Genomic DNA, 13,718 nt, shown 5'->3' on the forward strand with positions numbered 1-13,718 from the left:
TGCCTCCCAGACTAGTTTATGAAGTCCAAATGAAATATAGACCGTCCTTGCCTGATAATGTCCAGTATTGGAAATTTTTTGAGGATGATGTTGAAGTAAATAGATTCCTGCAAGTCATGGATGATTTTTCCAAAATTAAAATTGACCAAGAAAATGAAGCCTTGGAGGAAATTCCTTAATCCCAGCTTAGAAATAAAATTGGAAAAGATAGCATTGTCCAGCTTCCCAACAATCATATTCCTAAGGGTTTAATTCCTCTAGAAAGACTATTTGACCAGAATGATGTGCCTTACAAGGCTGCCCAAAAAGAAGACCAATCTGCAGTCTGTAAGCATGATATAGGGAGTCCAGGTCAGCCTAGATACATAAATCTTTCTTCTCATCTATCTGCTGACCAAAGTTCTGAATATTGCAAATTAATGAAGCAATTTGCTGATGTGTTTTCCTGGGAATATAGTGACATGAAAACCTATGATAAAAATATTATTCAGCATAAAATCCCCCTAGAGAAAGATACCATCCCTCTCAAGCAGAAGCTGAGACCAATAAATCCTTTGCTCCTGCCTTTGATTGAAAAGGAAATCAAAAAACTGTTGGTTGCCAAAATTGTAGTCCCTCTCAGATATTCAAAATGGGTAGCTAATTTGGTTGTGGTGAGGAAGAAAAGTGGATAAATTAGACTCTGTGTTGATTTCCGAAACTTAAACAAGTGCTCAAAGAAAGACAATTAACCCCTACCCAAGATGGAGCATTTGCTGCAAAAGGTCTCAGGAGCCAAAGTAATGTCTTTCCTGGATGGATTTTTAGGGTATAATAAGGTTACTGTGCATCCAGATGATCAAGAAAAGACTGCATTCACCACTTCTTGCGGCACTTTTATGTATTCCAATATGCCTTTTGGATTGATGAATGTTGGAGCCACTTTTCAAAGAGCTATGGATATAGCATTTGTGGGAGAGAAGGATAAGTTTGTCCTTATTTACCTTGATGATATAACAGTATACTCCAGCAGTCATCAAGACCATTTGCAGCATTTGAGGAAAGTGTTTTTGAAGTGCAAAATGTTTGGGATTTCAGTAAATCCTAAAAAGTCACAATTTGCTTTGGAAGAAGGCAAGTTTTTAGGACATATTTTTTCTTCTGCAGGTGTCCGAATTGACCCAGAAAGAGTAAAAGCAATACAGACCCTGTCTGTCCCGAGATCAAAGAAGGATATCCAGTCCTTTCTGGGCAAGATTAATTTTGTGAGGAGGTTTATACCAAATTTTGCAGAATTGGTGAAGCATATTACCTCCATGTTGAAGAAGGGGTCGGAAATCAAATGGACTAATTCAGCAAGAAAATCCTTTGATTCCATTAAAAAAGATATTATGGGGGCTCCTACTTTAATCAGTACAGATTACAGTAAGGAATTCCATATATTTTCATTTGCCTCTGAAGACACCATTCCAGCAGTTTTATTGCAAGCAGATGAAGAAGGTTTAGAGCATCTGGTGGCATTTTTCAGCAAAACATTAAGGGATGATGAACTAAGGTATGATATTATTGAGAAACAAGCATATGCTCTTATCAAATCTTTGAAAGCTTTTAGATTTTACATTCCGCATTCCAAGATAATTGCATATGTGCCCTCTGCTTCAATAAAAGATGTCCTAACACAACCTGATGTTGATGGAAGAAGGGCTAAATGGATTGCAAAGTTAATTGAATTTGATATAGAACTAAAGCCCACCAAACTTGTCAGAGGTCAGGTCTTGCCAGATTGTTAGCTGAAGAAAATTGCAGAACATTGGACATAAACCTCATGGGCTCAATTTCAGAAAATGGTCAAACAGAAGAAGAGGAAGCAGCTGAACTAGAGAGAAAGCAGTCAGTGGCCAAAAATCTAGCTTCTTGTGATTGGTATTCTGCAATAGTTAAATTCTTGCTGAAGCTAGAAATCCCTCCAGGCTCAAGCACAAGTCAAGCCAGAACTATTAAGCTTAGGGCAACCAAATATTGCATTAATGAGAGTCTGCTCTACTGGAGGGATCCATCTGGAATGCTTTTGAGGTGTCTGGAAAATGAACAATCAATGGAAGTTATGCAGCAGTTTCATTCCAGCATGTGTGGAGGGCACCATTATTGGAAGACTACAGCCCATAAAATCCTCAGAGCTGGATATTACTGGCCCTCCTTATTTTCTGATGTATTTTCATTTGTTAAATCTTGTGACAGGTGCCAAAGATTTGAAGGGAAACAGCAATTGAAGTCCCTGCCCTTAAAACCAATACATGCAAAAGGACCTTTTCAACAATGGGGCTTGGATTTCATTGGAGAAATCAATCCACATTCCAGTGGCCAGCACAGATGGATATTAGTAGCCACTGATTATTTTACTAAGTGGATTGAAGCAATCCCTACCAGGAAGGCTGATCATAATGTGGTCATGAAGTTTTTAATTGAAAATATCTTTACCAAATTTGGTTGTCCACATAAATTAGTCATAGATAATGCAACAGCCTTCAAGGAAAAATAATTCTTGGAAATGTGTGATTCAATGGGTATTAAACTAGTTCATTCCACCTCATACTATCCTCAAGGCAATGGTCTAGCAGAATCCTCTAATTGTTATAAAATTATATATTACGGAGCAATGGAACACATAAAATATTACAGAAATATAAACACAGAAAACGCATAAAACAAGAGAGACACAGATATACGTTGTTCACCCAGTTTGGGCTACGTCCACCCTGAACAGCCAGTCCTTCCTTTCTATTATCCAGCAAAATGAAGAGACACAACCTATAGCAGATCCGCTGTAATATCCTCTATTTTCTCTCACAGTCTCACCTCTCTTTTTCTCGCTCAGAGAATACACATCTATATCACAGCCTCAAAATACAATGCCCTCATACAAAGAGAGGGGTTGCCTTATAGGGCGAAAAACCCTAAACTAAACATAAGTTCTACCATCATATCATCCGCCTAATGAACGGCCTAGATTGACTAGAAATTACTATACTTTTACAAGGAAATTTTACATCTATTTTTAGCTTCAGGGGCGGTGCCCCTGAACCCCCAACGGGGGACTGCTGGCCCCCAAACCCCCCAACCGGGGGGGATCGGCCCCCTCGAACCCCCGCGGGGGGGACAAGTCCCCCCCACGTGGAGGGGTGTACAAACTTCCTGGGGTATACATTTGGCTGAAACAAAGACCTCTGAACAATCATTCTCCACACACAACAATCTCCCACTTGGAGAATGATTGTAGCAACTCCACCGCTGCTTCATTTGCTGGACAAAGACTCCTCTTTTGGACCTGGCTGTTTCTCATCTTCATCATCATCCTTGAAGACTAATTGAAACTGAGCATGTTCTCAGTTTCTCCCTAGTTACAACTTTTGTTAGCATGTCTGTAGGATTTTGGCTAATGTGTATCTTTTCCAGCTTCAACTCTCCATCTTCCAACACTGATCGTATGAAATGGTACTTGAGTTGTATGTGTTTAGTCCTGAAATAAAATGTTGAGTTCTTTGCAAGATGAATGGCACTTTGGCTATCACTGTATAACGTGCCCATATCATGCTCCTTACCCAATTCACCCATGAACCTTTGTAACCAAATCATTTCTTTACTAGCCTCTGTAGCAGCAACATACTCTGCTTCTGTTTTTGAAAGCACAACAACACTTTGGATTTTTGAAACCCAACTGATAGTTGTTCCACCAACAGTAAATACATATCCAGTAGTGCTCCTCCTGTTATCTTTGTCACCTACCATATCTGCATCAACATATCCCTGTAGAGAAATGTTTGAACCACCAAAACATAATGCTTGACTTGTGGTACCTTTCAAATATCTGAGAATCCATTTCACTACCGTCCAATGTTCCTTTCCTGGATTGTTCATGTACCTGCTTACAACTCCCACTGCATGTGCAATATCAGGCCTTGTGCAGACCATTGCATACATTAAGCTTCCAACTTCTAATGCATATGGAACTTTAGACATGTAATCCATGTCTTCTTGGGTCTTTGGGCACATTTCCTTACTAAGTTTGAAATGGCTAGCAAAAGGTGTACTAATTGGTTTTGCATTGTGCATATTAAATCTTTTCAACACCTTTTGTATGTACTCATTCTGAGACAATGTTAATTTGTGATTTTCCTCGTCTCTAGTGATTCTCATACCAAGGATTTGTTTTGGAGCTCCCAAATGCTTCATTGCAAATGAATTTGCCAATTTTCTTTTGAGCACATTTATTTCCTGCATGTTAGATTCTGCAACAAGCATGTCATCTACATATAATAACAATATAATATAGTTGCCATCATTTTGCTTTTTCAGATAAACACAATGATCAAAGTGACATCTAGTATAACCTTGTTCAGACATAAACTTGTCAAATTTTAGATACCACTGCCTTAGAGCCTGTTTTAAGGCATACAAGCTCTTCTTCAACCTGCACACTATTTTCTCCTTCCCTTTCACCTCATATCCTTGTGGCTGCTTCATATATATCTCTTCCTCCAAATCCCCTGGAGAAAAGTTGTCTTTACATCTAACTGCTCAAGATGCAAATCTTCAGCTGCTACTAGACTTAAAATAGTTCTAATTGAAGTCATTTTAACAATAGGAGAAAATATTTCATCAGAATCAATACCTTTCTTCTGTGCAAACCCCTTCACCACAAGTCTAGCTTTGTACCTCTGTTTTCCTCCATCTTCTTCCTTCAGCCTGTAAACCCATTTATTCTTCAATGTAATTTTTCCTATAGGCAACCTAACTAAATCCCAAGTATGGTTATGCATTAAGGAGACCATCTCTTCTTCCATGGCTACCTCCCACTTCTTCCTGCTTTCAACCTACATTGCTTCTTCATAACATTCGGGTTCACCAGAATCAGTCAAAAATAAATAATATAATGAAGGAGAGTATCATTCAGGGGGTCTACTTATCCTGGTAGATCTTCTAACACCACTTTCAGGTGTTTGGGGTGCCTGTTGCTATTTTGGTGGTTGTTGATTATTATTATTTTCAGGCACCTTTACTTTTTTAGTGATTTTGTCAATAACTGCATATTCCTTGTTTTCTTTTTATTGCTTCTTTTCCTGCAACTAATTTTTATACAAGAACTTTTCATTGAATATTACATCTCTACTCCTAATGATTTTGTGTTTTTCGTAATCATATAAGCGATAACCAAAATCATTAACATGATATCCAATAAAGGTACATTTCCTTGACTTTGCCTCAAGCTTTGTTCTATTTTCTTTATCAATATGGACAAAGGCCTCACAACCAAAAGGCTTTTAAAATGAGTAATTTACCTTTTTACCTATCCATGCTTCCTCTGGAACACCACCATCCAAGGAACTTGAAGGCCCTCTTTTTATTAGATAAATAACAATATCTACAGCATCTGCCCAAAACTGTAAAGGAAATCTTGCATGCAATCTCATGCACCTTTCACGCTCCATGATTGTTCTATTCATCCTTTCTGAAACACCATTTTCTTGTGGTGTTCTTGGAACTTTCTTCTCTCTACGAATTCCATGCTCTGAATAGTACCTATCAAACTCTTTGCTGCAATATTCACCTCCATTGTTTGATCTAAGACAATTCAATTTCTTTCCTATCTCAATCTCAACCAAAGCTTTCCATTTCTTGAAAGTATCAAATACATCAGATTTATTCTTAATACAATAAATCCAAGTTTTTCTAGTTGCATCATCAATAAAGGTAACATAATAACGAGAGCCACAGAGAGATGATACCTGAGCAGGTCCCCATACATCTGTATGCACAAGCTCTAATTTTTCGCTCTTCTTTTCTTTCCCAACTCTGAGAAATTTGACTCTCTTCTTTTTTCCATAAATGCAATTTTCACAAAAGTCCAAATCAACATTCTTCAAACCCGACAACAAATTCCTTGAGTGAAGAATCTTCATCCCCTTTTCACTCATGTGTCTGAGCCTATGATGCCATAATGTTGCATCTGCTCCTTTGGAAGTTGAAGCATTAACAGAGTTAGAAATACCATTACATAAATACAATGTACCAACCTTTTCGCCTTTTGCTATTACCAGGGCTCCTTTGGTGACCTTCCAAGCTTTATCTGTGAAAGTTGTCACACAACCTTCACCACCTAACTACCCTGTTGAAATCAGATTTTTCTTTAGATCTGGAACATGCCTTACCTCCTTTAGTAGCCATTGGTTTCCATTCTGTAGTTTTACAAGAACCTTACCCATTCCAACGATTTTACAGGGTTTATCATCACCCAAACGAACTTGTCCAAAATATCCTTGAACATAGTCATGAAAGTATTTCTTATCAAGTGTGGCATGGAATGAGGTCCCTGAATCTACACCCATGAATCAGTAATATTTTCGAAAGAAAGAATCAAAGCATCTTGTAACACCTCACCTGTCACATTTGCTTCATGATTGTTTCCTTGTTGTGCATCTCTTTCTTTTCCCTTCCGAGATCTACAGTCTTTCTTTAGGTGTCCTTTCTTTCCACATTTCCAGCACACTATCCCTGATCTGGACTTGGATCTGTCTTTCCTTGATTTACTACGATATCCTGAGCTCTTTCCTCTTTCCATTTCTCTTACCCTAGACTCTGCACTCAAAGCATTACCCGATGTCTCACTGAAGGTTTTCCATCATATTTCCTTGCTAAGGATAGCACCGACAACATCATCAAATTTTAAAGTACTAGATCCAAAGACAGAGTTACTAATGCCCATTATTAAACCATTCCAACTTTCTTGCAATGAGCACAAGAATAACAGAGCTCTAACTTCATCTTCAAAGTTTACCCCTATAGAACTTAACTGACTTGTAACTGTATTAAAATCATTTAAATAATCTGCAGCAGATCCACCTTCCGACATCTTCATATTAAATAACCGTCTCATAAGAAATACCTTGTTTGAGGCCGACGATTTTTCATATAGTTTCGACAACACCTGACTCAAACCCTCTGTCATTGTTTCCTTCGAAATGTTGAAGGCGATTGACGCAGCGAGGCACAACCATATTGTTCCGAGTGCCTTTCTATCGAGAAGGTTCCATTCTTCATCTGTCATAGTCGTCGGCTTCTTTGTTTTTCTGCTCAATGGTAGGTACAGATCTTTCTGATACAGATAATCTTCCATCTGCATCTTCCATAGCGAGAAGTTTTGGCCGTTAAATTTCTCGACCCTAAACTTACCATCTTCCGCCATTGCTCCCACTTGAATGAGGAACCCCTCTTTCCTGCGAGTTTATCAGCCAAATAGACCTTCGGCTCTAATACCATTTGTTATAAAATTATATATTACGGAGCAATGGAACACATAAAATATTGGAGAAATATAAACACAAAAAACACATAAAATAAGAGAGACACAGATATACGTGGTTCACCCAGTTTGGGCTACGTCCACCCCGAACAGCCAGTCCTTCATTCCTATTATCCAGCAAAATGAAGAGACACAACCTATAGCAGATCCGCTGTAATATCCTATGTTTTCTCTCACAGTGTCACCTCTCTGTTTCTCGCTCAGATAATACACATCTATATCATAGCCTCAAAATACAATGCCCTCATACAAAGAGAGGGGTTGCCTTCTAAGGCAAAAAACCCTAAACTAAACATAAGTTCTACTGTCAGATCATCTGCCTAATGAACAGCCCGGATTGACTAGAAATTACTATACTTTTACAAGGCAATTTTACATCTATTTTTGGCTTCAGGGGCGCTACCCTCGAACCCCCGCTGGGGGACCGCTGGCCCCCAGACCCCCCAGCCGGGGGGGATCGAACCCCCGCGGGGGAGAAGTCCCCCCCGTACCCCCACCCCCCGCGTGGAGGGGTGTACAAACTTCTTGGGGTATACATCCGGCTGAAACAAAGACCTCTAAACAATCATTCTCCACACACAACACTAACAAAAGCCTGGTAAGGATAATCAAAAAGCTGTTAGAGGACAACAAAAAAAATTGGGATTCTAAGCTCAAGTATGCACTGTGGGCTGACAGAGTGACCATTGAGAAATCCACAGGGAATTCTCCATTCAAGCTGGTGTATGGCACTGAGGTTGTATTCCCAATTCAGTTAACTCTCCCTATGGCGAAGTTCCTGCAACCAGAACAGAATGAGGAGGAAGAAATGGCATGAAGGATCACTGATTTAGTAAAGGTACATCAGATTAGCGAACAACTAGTTGAAAAGTCTACAGCACATCAGAAAAAGATCAAGGAAGTTTTTGATAGAAGGACAAAGGAAAATAATTTTCAGGTTGGAGATTCAGTTCTGAAGTGGGATGCACTAAAAGAGAAAAAAGGCAATCATGGGAAATTTGATGCTTTCTGGACAGGGCCTTTTATCATTTCTCAAATTCAAGAGAACAACAACTTCATACTGAAAAGTATAGGAGGAGAGACAGTTTTTGATGGCCCAGTTAATGGGTGTTTTCTGAAAATTTATGTGATTTAAGGTCTTTTGGCCTTAAAATTGTAAATATTTGATTTTATTAATCTTAGTGTAGGTTCAGTCAGACTCCATGCCCAATGGAACACCACGAATTTTGCTAATTTGTTTTCATCGGAAAGGCATTGATTGTTAGGATATTCCGACACATAGGAAATAGTTAAGTACAACTTGGTCTAGTATAGAGTTAGGTATAGAGTTAGGTAAAGTGTGTTTCTTTACTATGTACAATTTGTAACTTACAATCCGACGGTCACGATATGTAGTGATCCGACGGTTCATTCTCTCCTCGGTATTACCGACACTTGATCCGTGGCTTAACACCCGATTGGTCCATGATCTCTATTTAAAGAGCATGGAGGGTCATTTGTAGGGTAATCCGTCTATGAGAGAAGCATATGTAAATTTTCATTCTTTTATTAATAAATTGCCTGAAGTGGCCGCATTGGCTCAGGCCGTGGACTGTTTCCCCCTTTGACGGTTTATATCACGTCAAAATATTGGTGTATTGATCTGTGATCTGTTTGTGAGCGGTGTCCTTTGGTGTTCTGTCTGAGAAACTTACCCTGTAAATTCCTACATGGTATCAGGCTATTTGAGGGCCGCATCCGTTGGTGATCCAAATTTGAAGCCGGTAGAACTGCATTCGACTACCGTTTCCTAGATCTACTATTTCTAACTGCTTTCGGGACGAGAGGACTGCTCTGTTGTGTTGGGAGCATCTATTCCTTTGAGGAACCCCTTTCGTTTCACGCGAAAAGGTTTCCGGTAGCCCCAGCTGCGTCATTTTTAAGATCTGGAGGTATACAGTGTTTATTTGCAGTTTACAGTTATTTTCTCTCTGTTTATTTCGGTTTTCGGTTTATTTAGCCTTTTTTATTACCAGATCTATACCTTTCATTTCTGCGTATGCTCTTTGCCCTACGACTTTGTGCGATCTGGGCAAATCAGAAACAGAAAGGAAGGATTTTTCTCATGAGTATGCTCTTTTCCGCTACGCCTTAGTGTGATCTCGGAAAATCAGAAACATTGAGGAAAATATTTAGTTTCCGGCTGAAGCTAACTTCGAGTCACAAGGTTCGTTTTTGAAAATATCTAGTTTCCGGCTAAAGCTAACTTCGAGCTACAAGGTTCGTTTTTTTTTGTATGTCTGTGTTGGGTTTTGTGTTTTTTGTTTTGTAGGGAAAAAGAGCTTTCTCAAAGCAAGCACGCAACCCAAAGCATCAACCCCCCCCCCCCCCCCCGCCCTCTCTCTCTCTCTCTCTCTCTCTCTCTCTCTCTCTCTCTCTCTCAAACTTTTTGTATAGCTCACTTGGTGCAAAGCTAATTTATGAGAGTAAAGGTCTTGGGTTCAAGTCTCCATTTTGTGGGGGCAGATTTTTTCATTTCCGCATCTCTTTCTCTCTCTCTCTCTCTCTCTCTCTCTCTCACACACACACACACAAAAACTTTTTGTATAGCTCACTTGGTGCAAAGCTAATTTATGAGAGTAGAGGTCTTGGGTTCAAGTCTCCATTTTGTGGGGGCGGATTTTTTCATTTCCGCACGTTCCCGCACTTCGTCGGCGACTTCGTCAATTTTTTTTCAAAAAGCCATAACTTCTTCATCCGGAAGCCGTTTTCAGAACCGTTTTTTTTTAAACGGCCTAATTTTTCGAGATCTTTCCATTGGTACACTTAGTTTCAACATCTACAGCTTCAGTTTCTGTTAAAAATGGAAAGTCCATGCCAATTCATTCTTGATAGTATTAACTACTTCCAATGGTGGTCCTACATTGTGGATTTACTTAGAAATAAAGGTTTTTACAGAATAGCCACAGGCCAAGAGACCAAACCGAAAGATGAAGATAAGGCAGCTAAATGGGAAAATAGGCAAGACCAAGCACGTGGGTTGATAGGGATGTTTATTTCTCTAGATCTTAGATTCCATATTGCAGAACTTGATACTCCTAATGAAGCACTGCAACAAATTACTAAAGTCTTTGGAACTAAAAATGAATTTAAAGCCCATCAACTTGAAAATGAATTGCTTACATTGGACCCCAATAATTTTTCTTGCATTGAAGATTTTTTTTCCAAGTTCAAGACCCTTAGACTTCTCTTGGAAGGTGTTAAGGTTAAGAAAGAAGATAGTAGCCTTATCTACTCCATTCTTACTAAGTTGGGACCAGCCTATTCTGTGTTTGTTTCCACCTTCCATTCTACAAGAGAAGCCTTCATTTCTCAAGGACAAACCTACAAGTCCCCTTCCTTTGATTCCTTTTGTGATTCTTTAATAAGAGAACAAGAAAAACTCTTACACCTTGGTCTTCTTCATCTTGGAAACTCTTCTAAGAAAGCATTAGCCGCCCAGCAGCAACCAAATCCAAAGAATCCTAAGAAGTTGTATCCTAAAAAGAATGGTCCCAAACCAAACAAGGGTCCTAAGCAATTTCAGCCTCAAAATGAAAAATCATTTCAACAAAATGATAAGACAAATAAAAACAAAGGGAAGAAGACTAATAGACATTGCAACTTTTGTAATCGAGATGGCCACTTAGAATCCAAATACTTTAAGAAGATGGAAGCCTTGGAAGCAGCAATGAAGAAGCATAACATCCATTTGGAGCAATCTTCAACTTCAACTTCATCTTCAGGAATGGCACTTTCTGCATGTGGTTGTCAAGCATCTCAGTTTGGCTATGCACTAAATGTATCTTCTTCTTCTCATTCTCATGAGTGGCTCATTGATTCTGGAGCTTCTTATCACATGGCCAAAAACAAAGCCATGTTTTCTTCTTTAAATGATTGTAACACCAAAAATATATATGTTGGTGATGATAGATCTCTTAGTGTTGTAGGGATTGGAACTGTTCGTCTAGACAATGGTTAGTTTAATGATGTATTATGTGTTCCAACCTTATCCTGCAACCTTCTATCTGTATATCAGATAATCCATTCAGGTGAAGGTAAAATCGTTGAATTTTCACCTCACAATGTTGTAATTAAGGACCTAAGAGATCCTAGACAGATTTTAGCTACTGGCATTGCTGATGATTATACAAGGTTGTATAAGTTTCACAACTTTGGGTCATAAAATCTTCCCTCAGTATTTGTTGCTCATAATGATGAAGTGAGCAAACTTTGGCATGAGCGATTTGGTCACTTAAACTATCGCTCTCTTCAGAATCTATGTAAAGAAAATATGGTGACAGGTCTTCCAATGGTATCTTGCAAAGATGGTGTTTGTTTCGGATGTGTACTCGGAAAACATCATCGGGACAGTTTTGAAAAACGTGCCTCTTGGCACGCCTCAGCCCCTTTACAACTCGTGCATAGTGATTTATGTGGTCCACTTCCATTTGCTTCATTCTTTGGCTACAAGTATTTCTTAACTTTCATTGATGATTTCTCCAGACGCACTTGGGTATACTTCTTAAAACTCAAGAGTGAAGTATTTAACATGTTCTTGGCCTTTAAGGCCTTTGTTGAAAAACAATCTGGACATCAAATTCTTAAGCTAAGATCTAATAATGGCGGAGAATATGTTAAAAACACATTCATCAACTTTTTCACTGATAATGGAATTCAAATGCAACATATTGTTCCATATACTCCACAAAAAAATGGTGTAACTAAAAGGAAGAATCACACCTTAAAGGAAATGGCTAATTGTATCCTTCAATCTAAAGGACTTAGTCTTAATTATTGGGCAGAAGCAATTAACTGTGCAAATTACATAATAAATCGCACTCCTGCTAAGGTTTTAAAGAATATCACTCCAGAAGAAGCATGGAGCTTAAACAAACCAGATGTAAGTCACTTTCGTGTTTTTGGAAGTGAAGCATGGGCCCATATTCCAGATGATAAACATAAAGCTTTAGAACGAAAGAGTGAAAAATGTATTTTTGTTGGATATTCTGAAGACGTCAAAGGATATAGACTTATTCCACTTAAGTCCAAAAATGTTTTCATTAGAAGAGATGTAAAGTTTGATGAAAATATATCGGCCTGCGAGCCTAGTTCGGCGGATGTGCCACCTCTCCCTATCTCTTCTACTTTTGAAAATATTTCTTCTCCAGATGATGAAAGCGAGGATGAAAATCCTCCCCCACCTTCTCAGGATCCTCCTTTAGCTCCTCAGCTTCCAAAATGGGTCTGTGCTACTTGGGATGCAGCAGGTGATCTTGCCGGTGATCCTACAGATCAGCGACGTACACGTTCTCAGTTCGAGAGAGCCTCTTCTTTACTGGCTCAAGCTTCAGTGAATTATGATCCTAACACCTTTGCAGAAGCTTCAGGCCATCCAAATTCGGAAGCAATGATGAATGAAGAATATCATTCATTATTGGCAAATGATACATGGGATCTTGTTCCTCTACCAAAGGGACGAAAACTTGTTAGATGCAAATGGGTTTACAGAACCAAGTATGGACCAGATGGGAAAGTTGATAAACACAAAGCTCGTCTTGTTGCTAAGGGTTTTTCACAAGTTGAAGGCATTGGCTATACTGAAACCTTCTCCCCTATTGCCAAAATGAACTCTATCTGCCTTGTTCTTTCCCTTGTTGCCTCTTTCAAATGGGAAGTCCATCAGATGGATGTTAAATCTGCCTTCTTGCATGGGGACTTGCATGAAGAAATCTATATGGAACAACCTATTGGCTTTATACAAACAGACTCCAGCCTTGTATGTCGGCTTAAGAAATCCCTTTATGGTCTCAAGCGAGCTCCTCGAGCTTGGTATGCCAAAATGGATAACTTTCTTTTAGAAAATGGCTTTTCTAGGTGTCATTCTGACAATACTGTCTACACCAAGAAAGTGGGCAAGTCTCTTATCATTCTTGTTCTTTATGTTGATGATCTTATCCTGACTGGTAGTGATCCCAACCTTATTAACCATGTGAAGTTTAGCCTTAAAAGGAAGTTTGAAATGACAGACTTAGGGCACTTACATTATTTTCTCGGTCTTCAAGTCTTGCAATCTAAGGAAGGTATTTCCCTTTCTCAATCCAAGTATGCCTGTGATATTCTACGCCACTTTCACATGGAAGACTGTAAGCCAGCCCCTTCTCCCTTTCAGTCTGGAGTCAAACTTTCAGTCACTTGTACTTCTCCTGAAGTTGATGCTACCTTATACCGTCAACTTGTAGGAAAACTTTTGTATCTAACCCATACTCGTCCTGACCTTTCCTTTGTTGTTGGCCTTGTTGCTCGGTTTATGCAAAACCCACGTGAAAGTCATTGGAAAGCAACTAAAAGAATACTTCGTTAT

Source organism: Pinus tabuliformis, chromosome 4_2, assembly GCF_031772625.1.
Source record: "Pinus tabuliformis cultivar Carrire ecotype Pingquan chromosome 4_2, CPIR1, whole genome shotgun sequence".
NCBI classification, from domain to species: Eukaryota; Viridiplantae; Streptophyta; class Pinopsida; order Pinales; family Pinaceae; genus Pinus; species Pinus tabuliformis.